This window comes from Protopterus annectens, chromosome 11.part0 (genome assembly GCF_019279795.1).
Source record: "Protopterus annectens isolate FY-2018-M chromosome 11.part0, PAN1.0, whole genome shotgun sequence".
NCBI classification, from domain to species: domain Eukaryota; kingdom Metazoa; phylum Chordata; order Ceratodontiformes; family Protopteridae; genus Protopterus; species Protopterus annectens.
Window position 1 is genome coordinate 542850289 of NC_056745.1, and position 26189 is coordinate 542876477.

A 26189-nucleotide genomic window follows, 5' to 3' on the forward strand; every position below is an offset into this window, starting at 1 on the left:
AGGTGCCCTTCAAAAAGGTCTTGCACAATTTCGTGGTGATCAAAGGGCCCAATTCGTTTCCAATGTGATAATGAGATAGCTGCTAGTTGGACCTCGACTGTGGAGGAACTAGCCCCCTGATGAAACAGTCCTGACAAAGTCTAATACAGTGGGCAAAGGAGCTGTAAAAGGATCCAAATTTTTGCGTTCCGCCCAAATGGAGAAACATTTCCATTTGCTGCTATAGATCTTTCTAGTAGAAGGCTTGTGCGCTGCTACTAGAATGGTTTTAACTGGGAAGAGATACCGGGAGTCCTAGCTATGAGTGGAACTGGAGCAGCCAAGCTGTGAGCTTGAGGTTGTCCAGGTTCGGGACTGAGAGATCTAGGGGGTGGGATATTAGATCCGGCTGGGGATCCCGAATCCAAGGAGGATTCACCAGATGAGACCAAAGGTAAGGGAACCAGGTTTGACTAAGCCAAAACGGGGCAATGAGGATAATCCTGCTCCCCAACCGACTGGCTTTCTGCAGAAACTTCAGCATCAGAGGAAGAGGAGGGTAAGCATAAAGAAGACCGGGAGGCCAAGCATGCACCAGAGCGTCTCTCGGGGGTTCCCTGGAGGGGGAAATGAGAGCGAAGTAGTCGTAACATTTTGTGTTCGAGGGAGAGGCAAAGAGATCGCAACAGGGTTGACCCCATTTGGCAAAGATCCGATTCGCTATCTCGGGATTCAGAGACCACTCGTATGGTAACAGGATGGTGCAACTTAGTTTGTCCCCTAGAATGTTGGACCGTCCTGGAATGTGCGTTGCTATGAGAAAGCGGTTGGTGGAGATCGCCCATTCCCACACCCTCATGGCCTCTCGACAGAGTGGGTAAGACCTGGTTCCCCCGTTTGTTGATGTACCAGACAACCAACATGTTGTCCGTCTGAATCGCAATCGTTCCTACAGGAAGAAAGTCCTGAAGTGCTTGCAACACTAACAGCACTGCCCTCATCTCTAGGACGTTGATATGCAGTGAGGTCTCTGTGACGTCCCACGTGCCTTGGACTGTCCTGCCCGAACAATGCCCCCCCACCCGAGGCGGAAGGCGTCTGTGGTCACCGTGGCTAGTGGAGGGGTCATAGAAAAGGAGGTCCAGAGATTGGAGCCACCATAGGAGGGTCCTCTTGCAGGCCCTGCTGAGGGGGAACGGGATGGCTCAGAGGAAAGTGAAGAAAGGACCACTGGACCTGGAGGGTCCATTGTAAGACCCTCATGTTCAAACGTGCCATTGGCAATAGGTTGATCGCTGCCACCATCGAGACAAGAGCCCTCAGGACCAATTCCGCCGGGGGAGCTGGAGATTGCAGAATGGCCTGCACGTGTAGTAGAGGTGGGCCGCTATCACTAACACCTTGGTGAACACCCTGGGGGCTGTGGTGAGACCAAAGGAGAGGACCCTGAACTGGAAATGGACTGGCTCCCAACCGGAAGCGGAGGAACCTCCTGGATAGCCTGTTCATCAGAATGTGTTAGTACGCATCCTTGAGGTCTACAAAGCACATCCAATCATTCTCCCTCAAAAGGGGGAGGATGGATTGAAGAGTGACCATGTGGAACTTCTCTTTGGTTACTGACAGGTTCAGGGAAGAGAGGTCCAGGATTGGTCTTAAGTCCCCTGTTTTTTTTTGGCACCAAGAAGAACCTGGACCCGCACTGGTCTGGGGGAACATGTGGATGGCTCTTTTTTCCAGCAAGTGTTGGATTTCCATTGCTGCGGCCTCCCTCTGATCGAGTGGGATATCGGGGAGGTATCTGGGGCTGCGTGGATAACGAGAAAAGGGAATTTGGTATCCTCTGGATATGATGCGAAGCATCCAGCGGTCTGTCGTGATGGACTCCCAAGCTGCTGGGTGCTTCGAGAAATGCCCCCGACTGCCTCCAGAGTGGAGCAGTCAGGCAACCCCTCAGGGGTGTTGCGTGGGTTGGTCCGAGAAGGGTTCTCTGGATCCAAAGTTCCGCGGGCCCCCTCTGCCTCTAGGGCGGTGTCCACCCTGCCCTCTTCTGCCGCGGAAGGGCTGGGAGTCTGGAGCGGGACGTGATTGTTGCGACTTCCAGAACCACATCTTCTTCTGTCCCTTTTGGTTCTTAGAAAAGGACCTCTGGGGAGCAGAGAAGCGGACTATGACGGCAGACGTCTTCCAGTCCTTTTCACTCTGGACCAAGGTATCTCGCACGGTTTTGCCAAAGAGGGCAGAACCATCAAAAGGGGCATTAGCGAACAACGCCTTAAAGGGTTCCGTGAAATCACAGTGCCGGAGCCAGGCCTGACATCATAACGAAGCCCACTCTGCCGGCTCTAGTGGCTCCTTCCGTGGCATGAGACAGAAGCCGCATAGAGGTGTTAGATATGGATCGTATAATGGCCATCCGGGTGGAGTGCAATTGTTTGTCCGCCGCTGACATGGTCTCGGGTGGCGACGCAGCGTACTCTTTGATAAGGTCCCGCTGCAGTTGGAGCACATGTGCCATGTAGTTCAGCGACCTCACAGAGAAGGTAGCCGAACTAAATACCCGCTTCCCTAGGCGGTCCATCGACCGAGACTCCTTGCTTGGGGGATGAACCGAGGGACTCTCCTGAGCAAGTTCCCTCTTGGTGGCTGCCGCCACCAACATGACATCTACAGGGGGACCCTTACTCCAGTGGGACTTGTCAGAGGGTGGGCTAAGGATCTTGTCCGGGCACTTGGGGACTGGCTCCACAGTGTCCAGCTCCTTCCACGCCCTGTTAGTGATCAAGTCTACCAGGGGGTCGGCCAGAGGGGACACCCCAAGAGGTAGATGGGCCTGCTTCAAAAGCCTCCAGGAACACGGATTCGTCCGAGGTAGGCTTTGGGGCAGACACCCCCCCTTTATTCTGAGCATCTCCGTGATGTCACCAAATGAGACATCTTCGGGGGGGGGGGGTGATCTTGGTGAGCCTTACCCTTCCTCCAAATCCGTGTCCTCAGTCAAGGACTCGGGGGAGTCCAGGTGCCTCCTCTTGCACCTTCACTTGTGAGGAACCTCCTCGGGGGGGGGGGGGCTGTCCGAGGAGGTCTCACCAGCAACGTCTTGTTCCAATGGAACTACCTGGGACGTCAAAGCAGGCTGTCCGTGGGGCCGGGTGATGGAAGTCGGGCCCAACTGAGAAGGAGTGCAGGGTGGAGCCGTGGCAAGGGTCGGGGGCCTGGAATCCCTCGACAGGACCCTCTCCACCAAGTTGAATGCCGAGGAAGAGCTGCTCTCTCTGGGATCCGAAAGCAGACTCTCCCTCGGATCCAACGGACGGATCGGGGCTGGCGCCGAAGCGATCGGATCCAACGGACCAGTATGCTCTGACCCGGACGGAGCTGAAGGCATACCGATACCGCCGGATCTGAAGCTCAGCCCTCAGCTCCGAGAGCTCGGATCCGAAGAAAATGGACCCGACAGACTCGAGGGAAGTGTTGGTGCCGAAGTACCCGAGACTATCGGCGCCAACACACCCCCGGCTCCAAGGCTGCCCGGCTCCGAAGACTCCGAACCCGGGAAACAGGACGGAGAAGGAGCTATTGGGGCAAAGAAGGGGGTCGAGCTCTCCCCCCAAGGGGGGGGGGGCAGGAGCACTCCCATCTGCAGTTGAGCCTGGAGGAATCTTCTCATCATCCGGTCCAAATCTGCATCTATGAGACTTCTAGTAGATCTCGATGAGGCCACCGAGGCGGGGCGAGAGTGTCGCCTCTATGACCTCGAAGGAGATCGGGTCTCCTCCTCAGGACCCGGTGAAAAGCACGGGGACCGGATCAGAGAAGGAGGAGACCCTGAAGACCTGGAGGGAGAAGACAGCTTAGCCGGGGGGGGGGGGGGCTGAAGCAGAGGCCTCGGTCAGCGGCTTGTGGTGCTTCTCCCTCCTCCTTTCTTTCCTGGCCTCCCTTTACTCCGGGCCTAAAGTGGGAGGTTGAGTCCTGGCCGGGGGAAGGGAAGCAGGAGTGGCAGCCGCCGCAGCGGGAGCCACGGGAGGACCGGAGGTAGAAGCAGAGTCCGGGGGCAGAAGACCCACCAGAATCAGCTTGGACCTCTGGTCTTTGAGTGCCCTGGGGTTGAACACTGCACAAATGGTACAACCAGAGGACAAGTGTTCAACCCCAAGGCACAAGACACACAGAGTGTGGCCATCCGCTGGGGACAACTTATGGCCACGTTCGGTGCACTTAGAAAATAAGAAGTTATGTACCTACCATAACGTTCCATGTTAGTTGTCTTCTCTCGCCTTCTTTCTTGCTTGATGGGTTCGGAGCCGATCCCTCGGCTCCGACTCGGCACTTGCTAAGCTCGAGAGTCACTTTTACCAGCTCGAGGCAGCCCCATATCCCATGATGCAAGGCGGTAAGTACCCAGATCTCGTTTGATGACAAAGGGCAATAGCACCAAGCAAAAAACACTTCCCAAAGGAAGAAAGAAAACTTACAGGATGGAAGAAGGACCAGGTCTGAAAGGTCTTCAGCATAATAATTTCTTATAACAAGGTCTGTCCAGGCCAGGGGGAAGGAGGGAGGGTCGCAAGAAAGAAGGCGAGAAGACAACTAACATGGAACGTTATGGTAGGTACATAACTTCTTAATGTTAAGTTGTCAATCTCGCCTTCATTCTTGCTTGATGGGACCGCCCCTAGCACCTCTATCCTGGGTGGCTCAATGGAACAGACTCTTGAGGACTGTAGAGCCAAAGCTGGCTCTGTCCCTGGAGGCCAAGTCCAATTTGTAATGGGAAACAAAAGTGTGAGGAGTGGCCCAAGTGGCGCTGCACAAATAGTGTCTAAAGGAAGTCTAGCTTGAAAGGCTGTAGAAGTAGCTAAGCTCCTAGTTGAATGTGCTTTAGGTTTTGAGCACAGCTGTTTTCCCCTGAGCAGATAAATTTCAGAGATGACCGAAGAAAGCCATCTGGACAAGGTCACTTTAGAAACAGGAAGGCCTTTTTATTATCCGCATAGGAAACAAAAAGTTGATCAGATTTTCTAAATTTTTTGTTCTGTCCAAATAATATCTAAGTTGACGGTGGACATCAAGATAATGTAGCTTTTGTTCAGCTCTGTCTGAATAGTTTGGGAAAAATACAGGAGATCAATGGATTGATTCAAATTGGTCTTTGAAGCGACCTTAGGCAAAAAGGTTGGATTAGTTCTCAAAGATACTCTGTCTTTGTGAAAAAACAAATAGGGGGGTCGAACCGATAGAGCATGAAGTTCAGACACCCTCCTGGCCGATGTAATAGCCACTAGGAATAAAGTTTTCCAAGAAAGAAATTTCAGGGAGCAAGAAACAGCTGGCTCGAAGGGCGCAAGAATCAAGGATGTCAGCACTAAATTTAGATCCCACTGAGGAGGAGGATTCCTGATTGGAGGCTTTAGTAGGAAAATTCCTTTCAAGAAGGCCCTGCAGAGCCTATGGGACATAATATTATGATCTGCTATCCCGACATGAAAGTTGGAGATAGCAGCCAATTGAACTCTGACTGTGGAAGAAGAGGAGCCTGCATGAAAAATCTCTGCTAAGAAGTCCAGGACTGCCTGAACAGGGCAGTGAAAGGATCAATATTCTTGGCCTTAGCCCAATAAGAGAAACGTTTCCATTTGCTTGTATAAATCCTCCTGGTAGAGGATTTTAACGGTTACTGTGATGTCTCTAACTGGGTTAGAGATCAAAGGAAGCCTGGCTAAGGAAGGAAGTGGAGCAACCATGCTGTGAGGTTGAGAGAAGGGATAGACCGGTGCAGCTGACCCGATTGGTGAATCAGAAGATCTGGCACTGGGTCCAGATGCCACGGCTGCACCAAAAGGTGATGATGGAGGAACGGGAACCAAACTTGTCGAGGCCAGTAAGGGCAATGAGAATCAATTTGGCTCTCAAACGGTAGCTTTCTGGATAACTTGAGGGATCAGAGGAAATGGAGGGAAGGCATAAAGAAGTCCCTGGGGCCAATCCTGGGTCAGAGCGTCTCTGGGGGGATGGCCTGGTAGAGGGAAGAGACAGAAGAAGTCTGGACATTTGCTGTTTTGGGGAGTAGCAAAAGATCGCAACATGGACGACCCCATTCCAGAAAAATCTCTTCCGCTATAGATTGCTTGAGAGACCACTCGTGAGGCATGAGAATAGCTCTGCTCAATCTGTCCGCTACAATGTTGGTTTTCCCAGGGATATGCGTTGCTACCAGAAACCGATGAGAGGAGATCGCCCATTGCCATAGTCTGAGCACTTCTCGACACAAGGGGTAGGACTTGGTTCCGCCCTGTTTGTTGATATACCAAACTACAGACATGTTGTCTGTGTGGACTGCAATTGTCCCTACGGGAAGAAAGTCGTTGAGGGCTTGCAACGTTAAAAGCACTGCTCTCATCTCCAGGACATTTATGTGCAGATGGTACTCTAACGGCTGCCACGTCCCATGAACCATCCTGCCCTGATAATGACCCCCCCACCCGATCAGGGAGGCATCCGTGGTGACAGTGGCTATCGGGGATGGGGGTACAAAGTACCTGCCTTGGTGAACCTGAGATGTGATACACCACGCAAGATGATCTTTGCAAGTCTGTGTCACCAGAATCTGGTGACGCATAGGAAGTTGTTGGTACGACCACTGTGTGAACAGCATCCACTGAAGAAGGTGCATGTAGAATCGAGCCAGGGGAAGAAGAGTAATGGCCGCAGCCATGAGGCCTAATACCTTTAGAACCATTCTGGCCTGTACTTTCTTGTTGGCCAGAATGATCCTGACATGACTCTGAATGTCTGAAACTCTTTGATCTGTAAGGGTAGCTGACATCCGAACAGTGTTTAAGTTTGCGCCTATGAAGGTAATAGACTGGCAGGGCGATAAGGATGACTTTTCGAAGTTGATCGAGATGCCCAAATGAGAACAAAGATTTATTGTGCAATCCCTGGCTTGTATAAGCTGATGCCTGGTGGTGGCTGACAGGAGCCAGTCGTCGAGATACGGAAACACCTGGAATCCTTGACGTCTCAGGTGAGCCGTGACCACTGCCATGCATTTGGTGAACACTCTGGGGGCTGTAGTGAGACCAAAGGGCAGGGCTCTGAACTGGAAATGACTGGACCCCAGCCGAAAGCGGAGAAATCTCCTGGAGCGTCTGTGAATTTTGATGTGATAGTACGCATCCTGAAGATCTATTGAGCACATCCAGTTGTCCTTCTGTAAGAAGGGCAGAATTGACTGAAGAGTGACCATTCGGAATCTTGTCTTCCTCACAGACTTGTTGAGTCTGCTGAGATCCAATATTGGTCTCCAGTCTCCGTCTTTTGGGGACCAAAAAGAACCTTGAGTAGATTCCGGGCTCTGAATGGTCTGTTGTAATTGGCTGAATGGCTCTTTTTTGCAGTAGTTTTGAGACTTCTAACTCTGCAATTTCCCTTAGACCGGGTGGTACATCTGGAAGGGAATTTGAGGGGAAAGGACTCTCCTCGAAAGGAATTATGTAACCCTTGGATATGATCGACTGTACCCATCTGTCTTGAGTGAGGGAATGCCAGGCTTCTGGGTACAGTGATAATCTTCCCTCGACTGCCTCCAAGGAGGGACAGCCGGGCAACATCTCAGGGATGCTGAAAGGGCTTGTCAGAGAGAGGCTCTCTGTTTCCCTGGTTTTTCGGACCCCTCTGCCTCTAGAGCGTCTGTTGTTGTTACCCCTCTGCCTCTAGGGGTAAACTGACCACGTGAATCGGCGTGACTCCTTGGGATTTGGAACCACATTTTTCCACCTTTCTGTCCTTTGGTGTAAGGTCTAGAAGGGGTGGAAAAACGGACTCCTACAGCAGAAAGAGTCTTGCCATCCTGCTCGCACCTGGTCAAAGTTTCCTTCACCTGAGGGCCAAACAAAGCTGACCCATCAAAGGGAGAATTTGTGAAGGACGCCTTGAAGGGATCTGCAAAGTCACATAGCCGCATCCAGGCTTGGCGTCTAAGAGCCACACCTGTACCTGCGGCTCTACTGCTCCATCAGCAGCATATGATATTAGCCGCATGGAGGAGTTTGCAATGGAATTAAGGGTTCCTAGCTGCGAAGCAATTTTTCTTGAGCTCCTGCAGCTGTAGGATCCTGTACTACTTCACCCAGCTCCTTAAGGATATCCCTCTGGAGTCTGGTGAAGTGACATAGGTAATTCAGCGAGCATAGCAAAGGTCGCTGAGGAAAACATCCGCCACCGTACCTATCCATGGTCCTAGAGTCCTTATTAGGAGGATGGACGGGCACGAAGGATCTGCAAGTTCCTTCTTGGTGGCAGCAGCCACCACCATGGCATCAGCGGGGACACCCTTAGTGAGGAATTGCTTGTCACACGGGCAGTGATAAATTTTGAAGGCCTCCTAGGGACTGGCTCTACAGAGTCAGGAGCTGCCCACGCCTTCGGGCAATAACCTGCATAAGGGGTCGAAGGCGGAGACACCCAGGAGGTGGAGGGCCGAGATCCAAACGCCTCTAGGTATACTGACTCATCCTCAGAGGGATTGTTGGTGGGCCAGTTTCCCCTCTGTTTAAGGAGTTCTAGGATGTCTGAGAAGGAGACATCCTCAGAGGGGGATCTAAGGGATCCCTCTGACTCATCAAAGTCAGTATCTGAAGTGACAGACTCGGGGGGTCTACATGTTTCCTCTTACAAGTCCTCTTCCTAGGAGGATCTCCCGAAACATCAGGAGAATCCTCGGAAGAGGGGGAATTCCCAATGGGGAAACCTGAGGCGGAGGATCTCTGGGTCCTGTAGCAAGAGAAGTGGCAGAGATGTCAACAGGCACTATAGAGGGAGGAGCTAAGGGAACAGACTGCTGACTGATACCAGTGGCCAGCACACTCTTCATCACCTCGAATGCTCCCCTCCCAGGCAGGTCCGAGAGAACCCGTTCCTTAGAACTAGGAACTCCAGGGACCACCGAAAGGGAAGTCTCCGAGGCAGATGTCGGAGCCGAGCTCACCAAGGCCGAGGCTACAAGGGGAAGAGCGGGTTCGGACAAGGGTCCGATGCCACTCACCCCCTCGGAGGAGACCATGGAAGCCCGACCACCGAATCCCTCTAAGGAAGGTCTCGAAGAGGAGATAAGAGTAGAGGCTGAAGGAACAGAAGGGGGTATCTGTCCTCCAGCCATAGCAGTAACCATTCCCGAAGACTCAACTCCAAGCTCTGGGGTAGAGTTGAAGGAGGAACTGTAACTGGGTGTGGACCAACAGTCGTCTGTTGAGACGGACTATGTAACATTTGGGCCAGTGCCTGTGACTTAAGTAATCTACTGACCACTCTCTCTAAGTCATGGTCTGAAAGCCTGGATGACCTTGAAGATCGGCTCCGATGGCTCCGTTCCGAAAGGAGAGGTGAAGCCGGAGCCGAAAGTATCGGCTCCAAGGAAGGAGACCTCGACCTCTTCCTGGAATGAGCCATCGGAACCGATGAAACTATAGACCCTGTCGGAGCCGACAACTTATCGGAGCCGACAGGTAGCCTCGATGCATCGGCTCCAGCCGGAGCCGATACAGCCACAAAAGTAACGGTGTCGGAGCAGATCGGAGCCAACACCGATGCCTGTGCCACATGGTGGTCGGAACCGATCGGAGCCGACACCGAAGTGGTCGATGCAGAATCGGCACCGATAGCCATCGGTGCCGAAGGCTTAGTTAAGCCAGAATCGGCTCCAGCCGGAGCCGATCTCGACTCAGAACGAGTCGGAACCGAGGCCGCAGGCTTTGACACAGAAGCCTGAGCCTTGGAAGATTTGGCAGATTTGGATGGAGCCGACTTAGCCGGAGAGCCCTCCGGCTTAAGAAGGCCCCTAAGTATCAGTTTGTTTCTTCTTTCCTGCAGGACTCTCTGGCTGAAGGAATGACATATAGCACAGGAGTCCTGCAGGTGAAGAGGCCCCAGGCAATACAGGCAAGAAGTACGACCGTCTGTCAGAGACATCTTCTGACAGCACGAGTCACACTTCTTAAAGCCTGAGACCCTCTCTTTTGACATGGTGAAAGACAACACACACACACACCAGTCAAAGAATTAAATTAAATTAAATATACCAAAAAGGTATAAGTAGACAAACACACACACACCCTAACAGGGGGGGGATGGGATGGGTAAAGTTTGACTAAAAAATAAAAAGAGACAGGTAAATTTCTGTCAGAAAATCTTTAAAATTAACTTAAAACTAAAAATTAAAGGGTTTTTAGTAAAAAGGGGCTAAAATATCAAGTATTTTAATCACTTACCAGGAGCTGGTAAAAGGAGGACCTCATAAGCGAAGCGGCAAACGAGATCTGGGTACTTACCGCATTGCATCATGGGATATGGGGCTGCCTCGAGCTGGTAAAAGTGACTCTCGAGCTTAGCAAGTGCCGAGTCGGAGCCGAGGGATCGGCTCCGAACCCATCAAGCAAGAATGAAGGCGAGATTGACAACTTAACATCATTATCTTTGGGGCCTCAGACATACTTAAAGTAACTCACACACACTAGGCCCCAAACACACACACACAACCCTGACGGAACCACGAGGAAGGGGGAGGTTAAACAGAAATAAAATAATTTAAACCAAGAAAGCTTTTAGACAGAAAAGGGGAGCTAAACACACTCTCACACCAAAGGTTAAAGAAAAATGTTATAAAAGTTAAATTTTTCTCACAAAGTGAACGAAAACGCCTGGAAACTCTGGATCAAGCTGCTGAACTAAACTGTGGCAAACTAGATCTGAGGTCAGTCAGGGTTGGCAGGGGATTATGGGTAGGGGGAGGAGCTTGAAGCTCAGATCTAAAGCTGTTGAAAACTGCTGGGTCGGATCCGATTCCCAAAGGTCGCGGCACAAATGAAGTTAACTACTTCAGATAGGATCTGAGTCTGGATGAAAAGCAATAGGATCCAAAGATGTTGGATCAGAGACTTTTCTCTGTTTACATGCTGGCTCTGAGGAAGGAGACCTGTGATGTCTCTTTTTTGGCTCCAAGACCTCCTGTTTGGTGGGAGGTTGAGCCCCAGGAGGCAACAGTCCTTTAAGGATCAACTTATTTCTTCGATTTGAGAGAGCTTTCAGATTGAAGGTGCTACAGACAGAACAAGGAGTGTCCAAATGGTCAACTCCCAAAAAGCAGACTGACTTCTTGTTGGCATCAGAGTTTGGGATCTTATGCCACAAGAAGTGCACTTTTTGAACCCAGTTGGTTATTCTGGCCTGTCTGACATAATCCTAAAAGAAAAAGGTACCAACAAAGAATAAAACTGAAGATATAATTTAGTCACAAATGCACCATACACAAACTGTATAATCTACACAATTTAAACTTTAAAAGGTTATGCAAAAACTCAAGACGAGCAAGAAAAGGTGCCCAAGAGAAACGAGCGCACACGCACACACACGGGCAGAGAAACTTACTGAAAAACACTTTTCCCTGTCGCCAGTGAGAAACTAAGCTAATAGGAAAATGTCTAATAATGATCGCAATTAAAAAGTTTAGTCTTAGGATTTTAAGGAATTTGTAGTTGTACTAAATTCTAAGGGACTACCTAAAAAAACAAAAAAAAAAAACGCTTCTGAGGAAAAATCACACTATCCTCTAACAAGAGAAAAACTACAAGTTCCCGAAAGGGAGGAGCAAAAACAAACTAGAGAAAAGTATAAAAAGTCACCAACAAAGTGAAAAAACACTAGCGATTCTCAAGCGAGAGGCTGATCTTGCGTCTAACTGGAATGGTGGCAAATGAGATCTGAGGAGTTGGGGAATTCCTAGAGGGTTATGGATAAAGGGAGAAGCATGAGGCTTGGATCCTAAGTCTTGAATAATCTGGCCAAGTAAGATCAGAGGATCAGATCCTAGACCCAGTGTTGAGGAACAATGAAAAGGACATCAGATCAAGCATTTTTTTTTTGGTATACTACAATAAATTGTTTTCATCTGAGGTAATATACAATATAACCTAAGGTGGGATTCATGAACACTGTGCCCTATGGAACAAGGTTGGTTTGCAGTACAGTGCTGTATCACAGCCCTGTGAGATTCAAGAAAAAGAGCATTACACAAAGAGTTGAGTCCCTGTGCAAGGTTTTACCCTACTGTGTAGCTGAAATGGCCAAGTACGGCGCACACATGCAAATACCTCCACCCCAACATACATGATTCACAGACACTACAGCAACTATGCACAAGTACAGCCCAGCCAAATAAGGTATGGGACCACTTAATCACAGTTGGTGTAATGAGCCTGGTCAACTGACTGCCTTCCACACTGATGTGCTGGCTCAACACACAGATGAGCAGCAGCATCAATAAAATGTGTCTGTCCACACCAATCTCCTTCCTGGTGATTGCAATTACAAAATGAGCAGCACACCAATGCCATTCTCTGTATGTCAAGGAGCACATTAGCAGAGTGCAACAATATCAGCACTACATAAACCTTACACAATAAGAAAAGTACAGTTTTGTACCTACCATAAATGTAGATGTTCGAGTGCTAATACAGCTACAGTCATAACAGATGGGTTCTCCTGCCGTCAGGTGGGTCCTCGGTTGGCCGAATTCCAAAGTCTAGGTCCGGCGTCGGTTGTCGTCGCTTCTTCCCTGACGTCAGTGCAACAGGGGTATAAAAAGAACCAGCCGACGCCATTTTCTTCAGTTTTTCTTGCCCCAGATGTCAGGTGCCCCCAGAAGGAAGGCAAAACATAAATTTATGTAGTAAAGCAAATGCAATATAATCAAAAAAACAGTAGTTGCAAGCAAATACACCATAAAAGAATACCCCAATGAGGTTGTATGAGGAGGTGTTAGCCATAAGGCCTGTCCCAAGAGGGGAAGGAGGGAGGGAAAACCTGGACTGCAGCTGTATTAGCACTCGAACATCTACATTTATGGTAGATACAAAACTGTACTATGTTCATCGTGCATACAGCTGCAGTCATAACAGATGGGTAGAATCCCAAAGCTAATAAAGGGGTGGTAGGCACTAAGTGGAACTAGGTGGAGCCAGGATGCCCTGCAAGACTGCAGTGGCAAAGCCCACTCTAGTTTTGGAGTATAATGGTAGGTGATAGTGCTTGGAGAAAGTATGTACAGAACTCCAAGTTGCTGCTTCCAAAATATCTTTGGTAGGAACCCCCCCTGAGGAAGGCAGCAGAGGTAGCTGTGGCCCTTGTGGAGTGAGATCTGATGCCTGTAGGTACAGTTTTACCATGAAAAGAGTAACAAAAGCGTATGCAGTGGGCTATCCATTTTGAGATTGTCTGTTTGGAAATAGGCTTCCCTTGAGCACCTGTAGCATAGGACACAAAGAGAGCAATCCAAATCCAAGTGTGTGACCCTCCAGTGGCAATGAAACGAAAAGCAGAGATTCAAAGGAACTTCAAATAAGATGCATTCATAAAAAATAATAAAGTTTATTCCAATGAGTGAGCGCTTTCGCCAAAGGCTTCTTCAGACTCTTAAAACAATGAATAAAACTGTTTGAATCATTTTTAAACCATCCTTAAGTTTCCTATTGGCCATTACAAATTGATATGTCACATGTTATCTTGTCTTAAAGGAACAGATACTCAAAAAAGTTAACATAGTTAAATGCAACAATATTTAGAAGGAATACTTCCATCCAAATATACAATTAATGATCAGAATGTCCATGCAAATAAGTAAAAATATGCATATACCCTGATACATTCTAAAAATAAAAGGAGCATTGTGCTTGGTCCTATATCATTCTACAATCATTAAAAACTGTTGCTACATTCATTAAAACCCTGAACATTCTCTCTCCTCATGGTGTTAAAAACATTAAAATCCATAGATAAACAGCAAGTTTTATCGCTTTCAATATCTAGCATCTCTACTAAGATAGTGGTGTGTCGAATGCAACTTTGCATATATCAGGTTAAAAACTAATATAGCGAGAACTCTGTACTAAAAATGTAAGCGTCTTTACCACAAAACAACATAGCGAATATAATGTATTTCTCGATGTGCCTCATCAAGGAGTCAGACCTCATCATATCGGTGAAAGGCTGTTGTCCAAGATTAAAAATTCCACAAATAGGAACCTCTTAGATTCCACGTAAAACAAACTGTTTACAAGTTGTAAAGTGCCGTGTGCTGTAGGAACTCTGAATGCAATTGAGTACAACCTAACTTCATGCTATGGTAACTCAACGTGCGGTGAGCACGTTCTAAGCATCTAAGTACTGAACAACAGAAACAATGTTTAAATTTCTAAGAAAAAAGGTGAGCCTATATTCGTGTTGTCCTGTGCCTAAAATAGACAGTATTTGTAAGCACGATTATGCCCTAGAAGCATATATTGATCACAAAGTGTCACTAATTAAAACAATGAAACGTGTACATATTAATGAGTACACTTATTAAAGTGTTCGCTGAACATGGCAGAGATGGCATTAACTAATACAAAATAAAAAGATAAAACAGATAAATAGTGGAATGCTAGGCGTAACACATAAAAATTGACACAATAAAGCTTGAAATTAGCACAAAGCACACATATAATAATACCTAAGTATAAAGCTCCATAGATGATAGGGTCCTTAACTAGTAAAAAAGCAACTACTTCCATATACATAGTTGGTGCTAAATATAACAACATTCTAAGTTAAAAAGGTCAAATGAAAATGTGAAGAGATAAACAATCCGCAACAATATTAAGCCTGTACCTAATGATAAAACAAAACTATCTATTGATGTATATGTGTGCTTTGTGCTAATTTCAAGCTTTATTGTGTCAATTTTTATGTGTTACGCCTAGCATTCCACTATTTATCTGTTTTTATCTTTTTATTTTGTATTAGTTAATGCCATCTCTGCCATGTTCAGCGAACACTTTAATAAGTGTACTCATTAATATGTACACGTTTCATTGTTTTAAATAGTGACACTTTGTGATCAATATATGCTTCTAGGGCATAATCGTGCTTACAAATACTGTCTATTTTAGGCACAGGACAACACGAATATAGGCTCACCTTTTTTTCTTAGAAATTTAAACATTGTTTCTGTTGTTCAGTACTTAGATGCTTAGAACGTGCTCACCGCACGTTGAGTTACCATAGCATGAAGTTAGGTTGTACTCAATTGCATTCAGAGTTCCTACAGCACACGGCACTTTACAACTTGTAAACAGTTTGTTTTACGTGGAATCTAAGAGGTTCCTATTTGTGGAATTTTTTAATCTTGGACAACAGCCTTTCACCGATATGATGAGGTCTGACTCTTGATGAGGCACATCGAGAAATACATTATATTCGCTATGTTGTTTTGTGGTAAAGGTACGCTTACATTTTTAGTACAGAGTTCTCGCTATATTAGTTTTTTAACCTGATATATGCAAAGTTGCATTCGACACCACTATCTTAGTAGAGATGCTAGATATTGAAACGCGATAAAACTTGCTGTTTATCTATGGATTTTAATGTTTTTAACACCATGAGGAGAGAGAATGTTCAGGATTTTAATGAATGTAGCAACAGTTTTTTAATGATTGTAGAATGATATAGGACCAAGCACAATGCTCCTTTTATTTTTAGAATGTATCAGGTATATGCATATTTTTACTTATTTGCATGGACATTCTGATCATTAATTGTATATTTGGATGGAAGTATTCCTTCTAAATATTGTTGCATTTAACTATGTTAACTTTTTTGAGTATCTGTTCCTTTAAGACAAGATAACATGTGACATATCAATTTGTAATGGCCAATAGGAAACTTAAGGATGGTTTAAAAATGATTCAAACAGTTTTATTCATTGTTTTAAGAGTCTGAAGAAGCCTTTGGCGAAAGCGCTCACTCATTGGAATAAACTTTATTATTTTTTATGAATGCATCTTATTTGAAGTTCCTTTGAATCTCTGCTTTTCGTTTCATTGCCACTGGAGGGTCACACACTTGGATTTGGATTGCTCTCTTTTATGTTTACGTGAGTCTCCTGCCTCAACTGATAGCAGCACTGCATTTGGCTTTTTGAGTTGATAGGACACAAAGAGTTGCTCTGATTTTCTGAAAGGCTTTGTTCTGTCCAAATAATAACGGAGCTGTCTGTGAATGTCCAAGGAATGTAGTAGCCTCTGCCCTTTGTTTTGTGGATTAGGGTAAAACATAGGTAAGTGGATAGCCTGATTCAAGGGTACCCTGGATACTACCTTTGGCATAAATGAAGGATTGGTTCGTAAGGAAACTCTGTCCTGATGGAAAATGATAAAAGGCTGCACAGTCATGAGGGCTTGCAGTCCCGAAACCCTGCATGCTGAGGTGATAGCTAGAAGGAAGGCTGTTTTCCATGACAAATATTGCAGATCTGTTGAAGCAGCTGGCTCAAAAGGAGGCAGAGTTAGTTTTTCTAGAATGAAATTGAGGTCCTAAGCCAGTACTGGTTTCTTCCTTGGGGGGTTTATATTCTTAGCCCCTCTGAGGAACTGTCTTAAGAGAGGGTGAGAGAACAAAGGAGGATCAGTGTTGTACTCTGCAGAAATGGCTGAGGCATGGATTTTGATGGAGGAGAATGAAAGTCCACTGCTTAGCAGCTTGGCTAGGTACTGTAGTATTTGAGGTAAATTCAGTATTCCAGGATTCTGACCCTTTTTCTGATTCCAGACACAAAACCATTTCCATTTTGCGGAGTAGGCTTTTCTAGTAGAAGGCCTTCTGGCCTCCAAAATGACATCCTGCACCTCCTTGGAGAGTAGGATCTGCTGTGAATTTAAGGAATTCTCCATGCGGCTAGATTGAGTGTTTTCAGCTGACTGTGAAGAGTTTTGCAGTTGTGCTGAGTCAGTAGAAGTGGCATTAGAGGCAGGATCCATGGTGGGGAATGAGTCATGCTCCTCAGGAGTGGGTACACCAGTGCTGTCTTGGCCAGTCTGGAGCAATGAGAATCATCTTTGGTCTGTCTGCTCTGGCTCTTAATAGAACTTTGGCTAGCAGTGGAAGAGGTGGAAAAGGCATAAACCGTCACTGTTGTCCAACTGAAAGAGTGTGTCCACTTTCCAGGCCTGTGGATGAAAAGTCCTTGAGCAGAATTTTGTCAATTGGTAATTTCTGTGGGTGGCAAACAGATCTATGTCTGGCCTTCCCCATGCTTGAATTATCACTGTAAAAACTTGAGGATGCAACTTCCATTCGTGTGGATCTGTCATATTTCTGCTCAGGTTGTCTGCCAGTGTGTTTTCCTTCCCTGGCAGGAATTGTGCTTGAAGTTGGATTTGCAATTCCAGAGCCGTGTTCCAAAGGGACATGGCTAGTCTGCACAGGGGATATGAATGAGTTCCTCCCTGTTTATGTACCACATCACTGTGGTGTTGTCTGTTCTTATCAATAGCTGCCCTGGATGCAGTAGGTCTTTGAAAGCCATAATGGCATTTATTACAGCTAGCATTTCCTTTTGATTGATGTGTAGGTGCTTTTCTTTTTGTGACCATTTGCCCTGAATGCACCGATCTGTCATGTGCGCCCCCCAGGCGTAGTCCAAGGCACGTCTGTTGTGATGACTTGATTTGCTTGAGGCTTGCAGAATGGGAGACCTATGTTTCTTTGGCATACTTGAGCCCACCACAGAAATTCCTTTTGAAGACATGGAATCAGTGGTATGATTGTTTCCAAACTGTGGCTGTGTTGAGACCATAAGTTTTTTAGGTACCATTGAAGTTTCCTCATATGCAGCTTTGCACATGGGATAAGCAGGATGCAAGATGCCATGAATCTCAGAGCCTGCAGGATTTTCCTTGCAGTCAGCCTGGTGAAGGTTGCCAGTTTTCTGAAGTATTGAGTTAACTGCCCTTGTTTCTCTGGCGTAAGGTAGGCCATCTGGGTGTTTGTATCCAAGCTGGCACCCAGGAAAATTATTGTTTGAGAGGGTATTAGTCTTGACTTCTTTTTGTTGACTGTGTATCCCAGAGATTTCAACATTATTACAAACGCCAGGTGTTTCAGAAGAGTGTGTTTGCTGTCCGCTTGGATCAGGCAGTCGTCCAAATATGGGTATATTTGTATCCCTTGAAGTCTGCAGAAGGCAATTACTGTTGCCAGGCATTTTGTGAACACTCTGGGCGCAGCAGATAAGCCAAAGGGCAATGCAGAGAATTGATAATGGGATGAACCTGCAAGAAATCTGAGGTATCTTCTGCAATCTTGTCTGATTGGGACATGCAGGTATGCCTCCTTGAGGTCCAATGTCACCAGCCAAGACTCCTTGCCCAGCATGGGAAGAAGCTGCTGTAATGTGAGCATCTTGAACTTTGGTACGAGTAAATATGTGTTTAGGATGGATAGGTCCAAAATAGGTCTCCAATCTTTGCCCTTCCTTGGTACCAGGAATAGTCTGGAATAAAAACCTTGACCCTGTTCTTGTGCAGGTACCTCTTGAATAGCTTTCATGTCCATGAGATCTGAAATTTGTTTTTGTGCCTCTGCCCTTTGATTGTGTGGCAGGTTTGGCATGCCTCTCATTTTTGGAAGGGTGTGAAAGTGGAATCTGTAGCCTCTGTCTATAATGTGCAGGATCCATTCGTCTTTTGCGACAATATGCCAATTTTTCGAAAATGCCAGTTTTCCACCTAAAGGTGTTGCCATTTGAGCCTTGCTTGGCATGCAAAGGGGAAAGTCATTGGGTCTGCTTTCTGAATGGCTATGAACTATCCTCACTCCCTCTTGGTGTAGGTGTTTGCCATTGTCTGCCTCTAAACGATCCTTGAGATTGCCCTCTACCTCTCGGGCGCCTGTATCTACCTCTTTGAGGTCTGTCTGTGGCTGGAAAGGACCAATTTTTTGAAGGCCAATTTCTACTGAAACGTGGCAGTTGTACCTGTAGGAAATCTTTCACTGTTTGCATTGATTTTGCCTTTTCCTCCATTTTCTTTAATACCTCCTCAGCTTTAACACCAAACAATACATCTTTTTGAAGAGGTGCATCTAGTAATTTAGCTTTGACATGATCTGGCAAGGTTTGCTCTTTGAGCCAAGCATGTCTACGTATGACTGATCCTGTAACAGCAGCTCTACAAGAGGCCTCTAAGGCATCAAAACCACATTGCAAGTTATGTTTACCCACTTGCTCTGCACTATGCAACAAATCCTGCAACTCCTTCAAGTCTGGTTGTTCAGGTTGTGACATTTTGCTTTTCAACTGAGACAACACAAACTGTTGATACTTTAACATATGGAACTGACAGTTTAATGCCCACATGGTTAAAGTGGCCGAGGTGTATACCTTTTTCCCCCACCTTTCTAAAGCTCTGGAATCTCTCTCTGAAGGTAATGGATTTTTGGCAGTGGAGGCCTTAATTCCCTTGGGACCCTGTGAAATACTTTCTGGGTCAGCCGCATGGATTTTGTATAGGAATTGGTGTGAATCAGGCACCCGGTAATACCTGTCAGGCTTGACTGGAGCTGGAGGTAAAGAATCTGGGTTAAGGCTGGCCTCTGAATACACATCATCTAATATGTCTAAGGCAGGAGGTATAGCCAAAGGCCTGTGCTGAGGGAGCAAGAGGAAACCCCTGAGCCTTTTCTTGGAGTCTGAGTACTCTTGGCCTTCCCAGTGGAAGTGTTCTCTCAAGGTATGCAAGGTTTCCCCAAAAGAGTAATCCTCGGGGGGGGGGGGGGGGGAAGACAGAGGGAATGGACTCCTCTGCATCAGAATCTTCGAAAGGGGAGTAAGAATGTTCCTGGTCCTCCGAATGCTCTGACGTAATGGAGGCCTGGTCTGAGGAAAGGTATTCTTCCTCCATTCTGGGCCTTTTGGCCGGGGGGGGTTGAGAACCCCTGATAAGAGTAATCAAATCCTCAGCCATTTTGAGCATCTGCTTTTTAGGCATGGGGCCTTGAGAGGGGCCCTGTGGAGCTGGTCTTTTAGAATGCATGGCTGCTTTAGATTTAGTGTAAGCCTTAATGGAAAAAGAAGAAGGCCTGAAGACACCTTGAGAGGTGGCAGGCCTGTCTGAACTATGAGTTTCCCCGCCAAGAGTGACTTCGGTATCTATAGTCGGGGTGTGGGCCGAAGAGCCTGCGACCTCGGGCACAGAAGACACCGCTAATGAAGTGTCATCGGTAGTCAGGGGCTGCGTAGGTGCCTCGCTGAGAACTGGAGTACATGTAGTCGGCTTTAGCGTGGTGTCGGTAGAGGTCGCGGACCTCGTATGTTGGTCATTATCTTTACGTCGTTTACTCAAAATTGGTGTCTGAGTATCCAACGACATGTTGTAGTTAAACTTTTTGCCAAAATAGTGTTGGGCAAACTCCGCCCAACGCTTAATAGTGCGTCTGTTGAATGTAGCACAAAAACGACAGGCCGAGACGTCGTGGTCTGGGCCTAAGCAAGGTATACAGAGGGAATGGAAATCCTTATGTGGTATTTGCTTCCCACATGAAATGCAATTATTAACTTTGTCTGACATCGGTCTGAGGCAAGAAAAGTTTCCCAGCGGGGTACTTGGCTTTCTAGAAGTCTTCGGTTGAAAAATATTCGTAATCTCAGGAGCTGGCCGACCGGCACTTGCGAACAGCTTCTGCTTCGGGCACCGCGCGGCAAGAAAGAATGAAGAAAATGGCGTTGGCTGGTTCTTTTATACCCCTGTCGCACTGACGTCAGGGAAGAAGCGACGACAACCGGCGCCGGACCTAGACTTTGGAATTCGGCCGACCGAGGACCCACCTGACGGCAGGAGAACCCATCGGTTATGACTGCAGCTGTATGCACGATGAACATCTCCAAACACTGAGCTTCCTGCTATGTAGACAATCCAGCTTACTCAAGCATACTGGTCCCCCACACACTGACACTACTGGGCTTCCAGTAATGGGAGTGGTCACAGCATTAGATTCCCTCTATCACCTTATGGTAAACACCCTAGCTCTTCCATCAAACCTAATGAAAGAAAATGTTTAAGAGTTACTGTACATCTAGTGCACCAGACACAGAATCTCATACTAATCAGCTGTTACTTTGCTGTGTAGTGCTTTATGTTACCTTGTGATTCAATCGGCAAAACCAGGGAGCATACACCTGGCACTTAGTATGTATGCTGTTTTTTTATGTAACCATGTACTGTTCTTATAAAAGCCCATCTCACCTAGTTCCTGATTAAAAAGTGATTGATGTGATCCTCTTATTTGCATAACATAACCCAACTTCATACATTCTGCAATATATCATATTGTATACAACCGCAATACATCACAGTTATTCAAGTATTCTACTAAAAACCATCCTTAATACACAACAGTTTAACATTTCCAATTGTTAGAATGGCATAAAAAGTACAGTTTTGTACCTACCATAAATGTAGATGTCCGAACTGGATAGCATCTGCAGTCATAACAACTGGGTTGTCCTGTCGTCAGGCAGCCCTTCGGTCGGCCGGATTCCAAAGTCCGGGTCCGGCTTCGGCTGATGTCGCACTTCACCCGACGTCATCTCTGCTGGTCTTCGGGTATAAAGGCATCAGCCGACACCATTTTCTACAGTGTTTCTTGCCCCAGATGCCAGTTGCCCTCTTGGAAGGCTAAATTTTGGGTAAAAATGCCAATGTTCCCCAAAGGATAGAAGGCAAACACAAAAAATAAGCATGTATGTACATATATACAAACAAATACACCATAAAAGACTCCCCCCCCCACCAGCTAGCTATTAGGAGGGTAAATACCCTAGGAGTACCACAGAGGGGAAGGAGGGAGGGTAATCCTGACTGCAGATGCTATCCAGTTCGGACATCTACATTTATGGTAGGTACAAAACTGTACTATGTCCTTCATGGATGCATCTGCAGTCATAACAACTGGGTAGAATACCATAGCCAACTAGGGGAGGAGGAAGAATAGATTATGGTGTGGTTAGGATCCCTTGCAGTACAGCAGTGGCAAACCCTGCTCGGGATCTGGAATACAGAGGCAAATTATAATGCTTGGCAAATGTATGCACGGAGGTCCAAGTAGCCGCCTCAATAATGTCCTTGGTTGCCACTCCTCGTAAGAAGGCTGTGGTAGTGGCTGTTGCTCTTGTAGAATGAGGTCGTATGTTCTGTGGAATTGGTTTTCCATGGAAGGAGTAACAGAATCGTATGCAATTTCCTATCCATTTGGAGATTGTCTGTTTGGAAATTGCATTTCCTTCCCTTCCTGTTGCATAGGCTACAAAAAGCTGGTCAGTTTTTCTGTTACTTTTTGTTCTGTCCAGGTAGTAGCGTAGCTGTCTGTGTACATCCAAGGTATGCAGCATTCTTTCCCCTCTGTTTTGTGGGTTGGGGAAGAAGGTAGGTAGGTGGATTGCATGGTTTAAGGATACTCTGGATACCACCTTAGGCATAAATGTAGGATTAGTCCTCATGGACACTCTGTCTTGGTGGAAGATTAGGAAGGGTTGTACTGCCATTAGGGCCTGAAGTTCAGAAACCCTCCTTGCTGAGGTTATTGCCAGTAGGAAAGCAGTTTTCCATGAAAGATGCTGTAGGTCTGCTGTTGCTGCTGGTTCAAAAGGTGCGAGTGTCAACTTTTCTAGCACAAAGTTCAAATCCCAAGCTGGCAGTGGTGGTTTCCTAGGAGGTTTTACATTCTTGATCCCTCTGAGGAACTGCCTGAGTAGAGGATGTGAGAAGACAGGTGGATCAAAGCTGTATTCTGCTGAAATAGCTGATGCATGTATCTTGATGGAGGAATAGGACAGGCCTGTATGTAGAAGCTCTGCCAAGTACTCCAGAATGTTAGCCATATCTATATTTGACACATCCTTCCCTCTTTCAGCACTCCAAATGACAAACCTTTTCCATTTCCCTGCATAGTTTCTTCTTGTTGAAGGTCTGCGGGCTTCAAGGATAATGTCTTTAACCCTTTGGGAGAGATCTGGAATAGTTGCTGCTATGTGATGTGCCATGCAGTCAGCTGCAACGTTTTTAGGTTTGGATGCATGATGCTGTAGTTGTTCTGAGTTAACATCAAAGGCATCAGGGTATTGACCACATTTTGTCCCGAGACATGCTCCTCAGCAATGGGTACCAGTGTTGTCTTGGCCAGTTTGGAGCTATCAGGATTATCCTTGGATGTTCCTCCTTGATTTTTAGTAATACCTTGTGTATCAAGGGAAGAGGTGGGAATGCATATGCTGTCAGGCCTTTCCAGCTGAAGGAGAGCGAATCCACTCTCGATGCAAGTGGATGGAATGTCCTTGTGCAGAATTTTTTGAGCTGGTGGTTGAGAGGGGAAGCGAATAGATCTATCTGTGGCATTCCCCATTTCTTTGCGATGGTCTTGAAGATGTCCGGGTGTAGCATCCATTCGTGAGCATCCGAGGTGGTTCTGCTTAACATGTCTGCTAGAGTGTTCTCCTTTCCCGGTACAAACACTGCCTGTAACTGGATGTTGTAGCTGAGTGCCAGGTTCCAAAGGTCCAAAGTCATTCTGCATAGGGGGTATGAATGAGTGCCTCCCTGTTTGTTGATGTACCACATGACTGTGGTGTTGTCTGTCCTTATCATCAAATGGCCTTCTTTGAGAAATGGTCTGAATTTTTGGATTGCCAGTTTTACTGCCAGCATTTCTTTTAGGTTGATGTGCAGGTGAAGCTGGTCCTGGCCCACAATCCTTGCACGCATTTGTCCAGCCTGCGAGCACCCCATCCTAGGTCTGGGGCGGATGTGGTGATGGTTTGGCTTGCTTGATATTTGTGAAAGGGTAAGCCTGGGTTTGACTGGCATGCTTGAGCCCACCATAGGAACTCCTGTTTTAGGCATGGAATTAGTGGAATTTCTGCTTCTAGGCTGTGCCTGTGTTGGGACCATAAATTCTTTAGGTACCACTGTAGTTTTCTCATATGTAGTCTGGCATGTGGAACCAAGATTATGCATGATGCCATGAAGCCCAAGGCCTGCAGAACTTTTCTTGCTGTTAGTTTGCTGTGGTTTGTTAGTGCCAAGAAGTAAAGAGGGAGATCTTTTGTTTTTCTGCAGTTAGGAATGCCATTTGTTTTACTGTGTCCAATTCAGCCCAAGAATTGTCCTTGTTTGGGATGGAATCAGCCTTGATTTTTGCAAATTGACTGTGTATCCCAGTGCTTGTAGCAAGTAAATGACCCTTTGTAAATCTGTTGTCAGCTTGCTTTTGTTGTCCCCTTGTAGCAGGCAGTCGTCCAGGTATGGATAAATTTGGATTCCCTGTAGTCTGCAGTGGGCGATTACTGATGCCAGGCATTTTGTGAATACTCTGGGCAGTAGATAAGCCAAAGGGCAATGCTGAGAATTGATAGTGCTCTGATCCTGCAAGAAATCTGAGGTATCTTCTGCAAATTGGTCGAATGGGGACGTGCAGGTATGCCTCCTTGAGATCTAGAGTTACCAGCCAACACTCCTTGCCCAGCATGGGAAGAAGTTGCTGTAGGGTCAGCATCTTGAATTTTGGGACAATGATGTATGTGTTTAAGGTGGACAGATCGAGAATAGGTCTCCAACTTTTTCCTTTCTTGGAACTAGGAATAGTCTGGAGTAGAATCCTTTGCCTTGTTCTGTTATTGGTACTCTTTCCACAGCTCTCATCTTTGTTAATTGCATTATCTGCTGTAGAGCTTCTGTTTTTGATTTGGAGGTAGGTTTGGCATTCCTCTTTTGACTGGTATAGTGTGGAAGTGGAACCGTAACCTTGGTCTATGGTTTGCAAAATCCACTTGTCTTTTGTGATATAGTGCCAGTTCTTTGAAAATAAGGTTAATTTTCCGCCTAAGGGTGCTGCTATTTGTTCCCTGGTAGGCGGAGTTAGAATCAAGTCACTGTGATTGCCCTGTTGTAGTGGTAGTGGCTGTGCCTGTGGCTCTGTTATTACCTTGCCACTGTCGTCCTCTGTAGGCACCCCTCTAGATTGATTTCTGCCTCTGGAACGCCTATTCCTGCCCCTTTGGGATCTTGTGGTCAGGAAAGGACCAATTTTGGCAGGCCAGTTCCTGCTAAACCTTGGGGCTGAACCTGCAAGAAATCTTTAACCGTTTGTACAGATTTTGCCTTTTCTTCCATTTTCTTCATTACCTGCTGGGCAGGTGTACCAAACAAACTGGTCTTATCCATAGGAGCATCTAATAACTTAGCTTTAACATGATCCGTAAAACTTGTTCCTTCAACCATGCATGTCTTCTTATCACTGTGCCAGTCATGGCTGATCTAAATGAAGCCTCCAGTGCATCATAGCCACATTTTAAGTAATGGTTACTAACCTGTTGTATGTTATTTACCATTTCTAATAGATTTTTCTTATCTATAGAGTCATCAGAGGATAGCTTTTTGGTTAACTGATCAAGCATAAACTCTTGGTATTGTATCATGTGAAACTGACAGTTTAAAGCTCTAGCTGAGAGAGTAGCAGAGGTGTAAACCTTTTTGCCCCATCTGTCTAAAGACCTGGCTTCCCTTTCAGAAGGAATAGGGTTTTTTGCTGTGGTTGAGGCTACTGCCTTAGGGCCCTGGGATATAGTTTCGGGTCTGCAAGAGGGGCCTTGTATAGGTGATGATGAGTGTCTGGCACCCTGTAAAATCTATCTGGTTTGGCAGGTGCTGGAGGTAAAGAATCTGGTGCAGTGCAAACATCATTAAATGCATCGTCCACAACAGAGAGGACAGGAGGTATAGCTAAGGGCCTGTGTTGTGGTAGGTGCAGAAAAGTCCTAAGTCTTTTTCTGGAGTCTGAAAAATCCTGTTCCTGCCATTGGAATTGTTCTCTCATGGCATGTAAGGTTTCCCCAAAGGAGAATTCTTCTGGTGGGGAAGCAGTTGGAATGGATTCTTCAGCATCTGAGTCCTCAAAATTGGAGAAAGGAGCCTCTGGCTGGTCTGTAATATCTGAGTCTTCCGCAGAATCATCAGAGGACACAGGCTCGAGGGGCTCTGCTCTAGGTCTCTTTTCTGGGGCTGAGAGGCCCTGTCTGGGTGAGATTGAGATCCCCTAATTAAGGATATTAAATCTTCTGCCAGAGTAAGCATTTGTGAACTAGAAGTGGGCCTGGTTGAGCGGGGTTTAACAGGCACTGACTTAGTAGATTTGGCTGCTTTAGCCCTGGCGAAGGCCTTAATAGACATGGCTGCAGGAGGCCTAGCAGCACCACGTGCTGGGGTAGAGACATCCAAAGGGATGGTGTCTGATAAGTCACTAGTAACCACTGTAGTAGGTAAAATTTCTGAGGCCGATTCAAGTAAGGTAAC

The 26189-nt window shown here is 46.6% G+C and overlaps 1 protein-coding gene across 1 annotated transcript in view; it reads right to left on the reverse strand.

Annotated features, from left to right (window-relative positions):
- Window positions 1–26189, reverse strand: part of CAND1 (cullin associated and neddylation dissociated 1) — a 2253229-nt gene that overhangs the window by 1759249 nt on the left and 467791 nt on the right. The window lies entirely within an intron of this gene.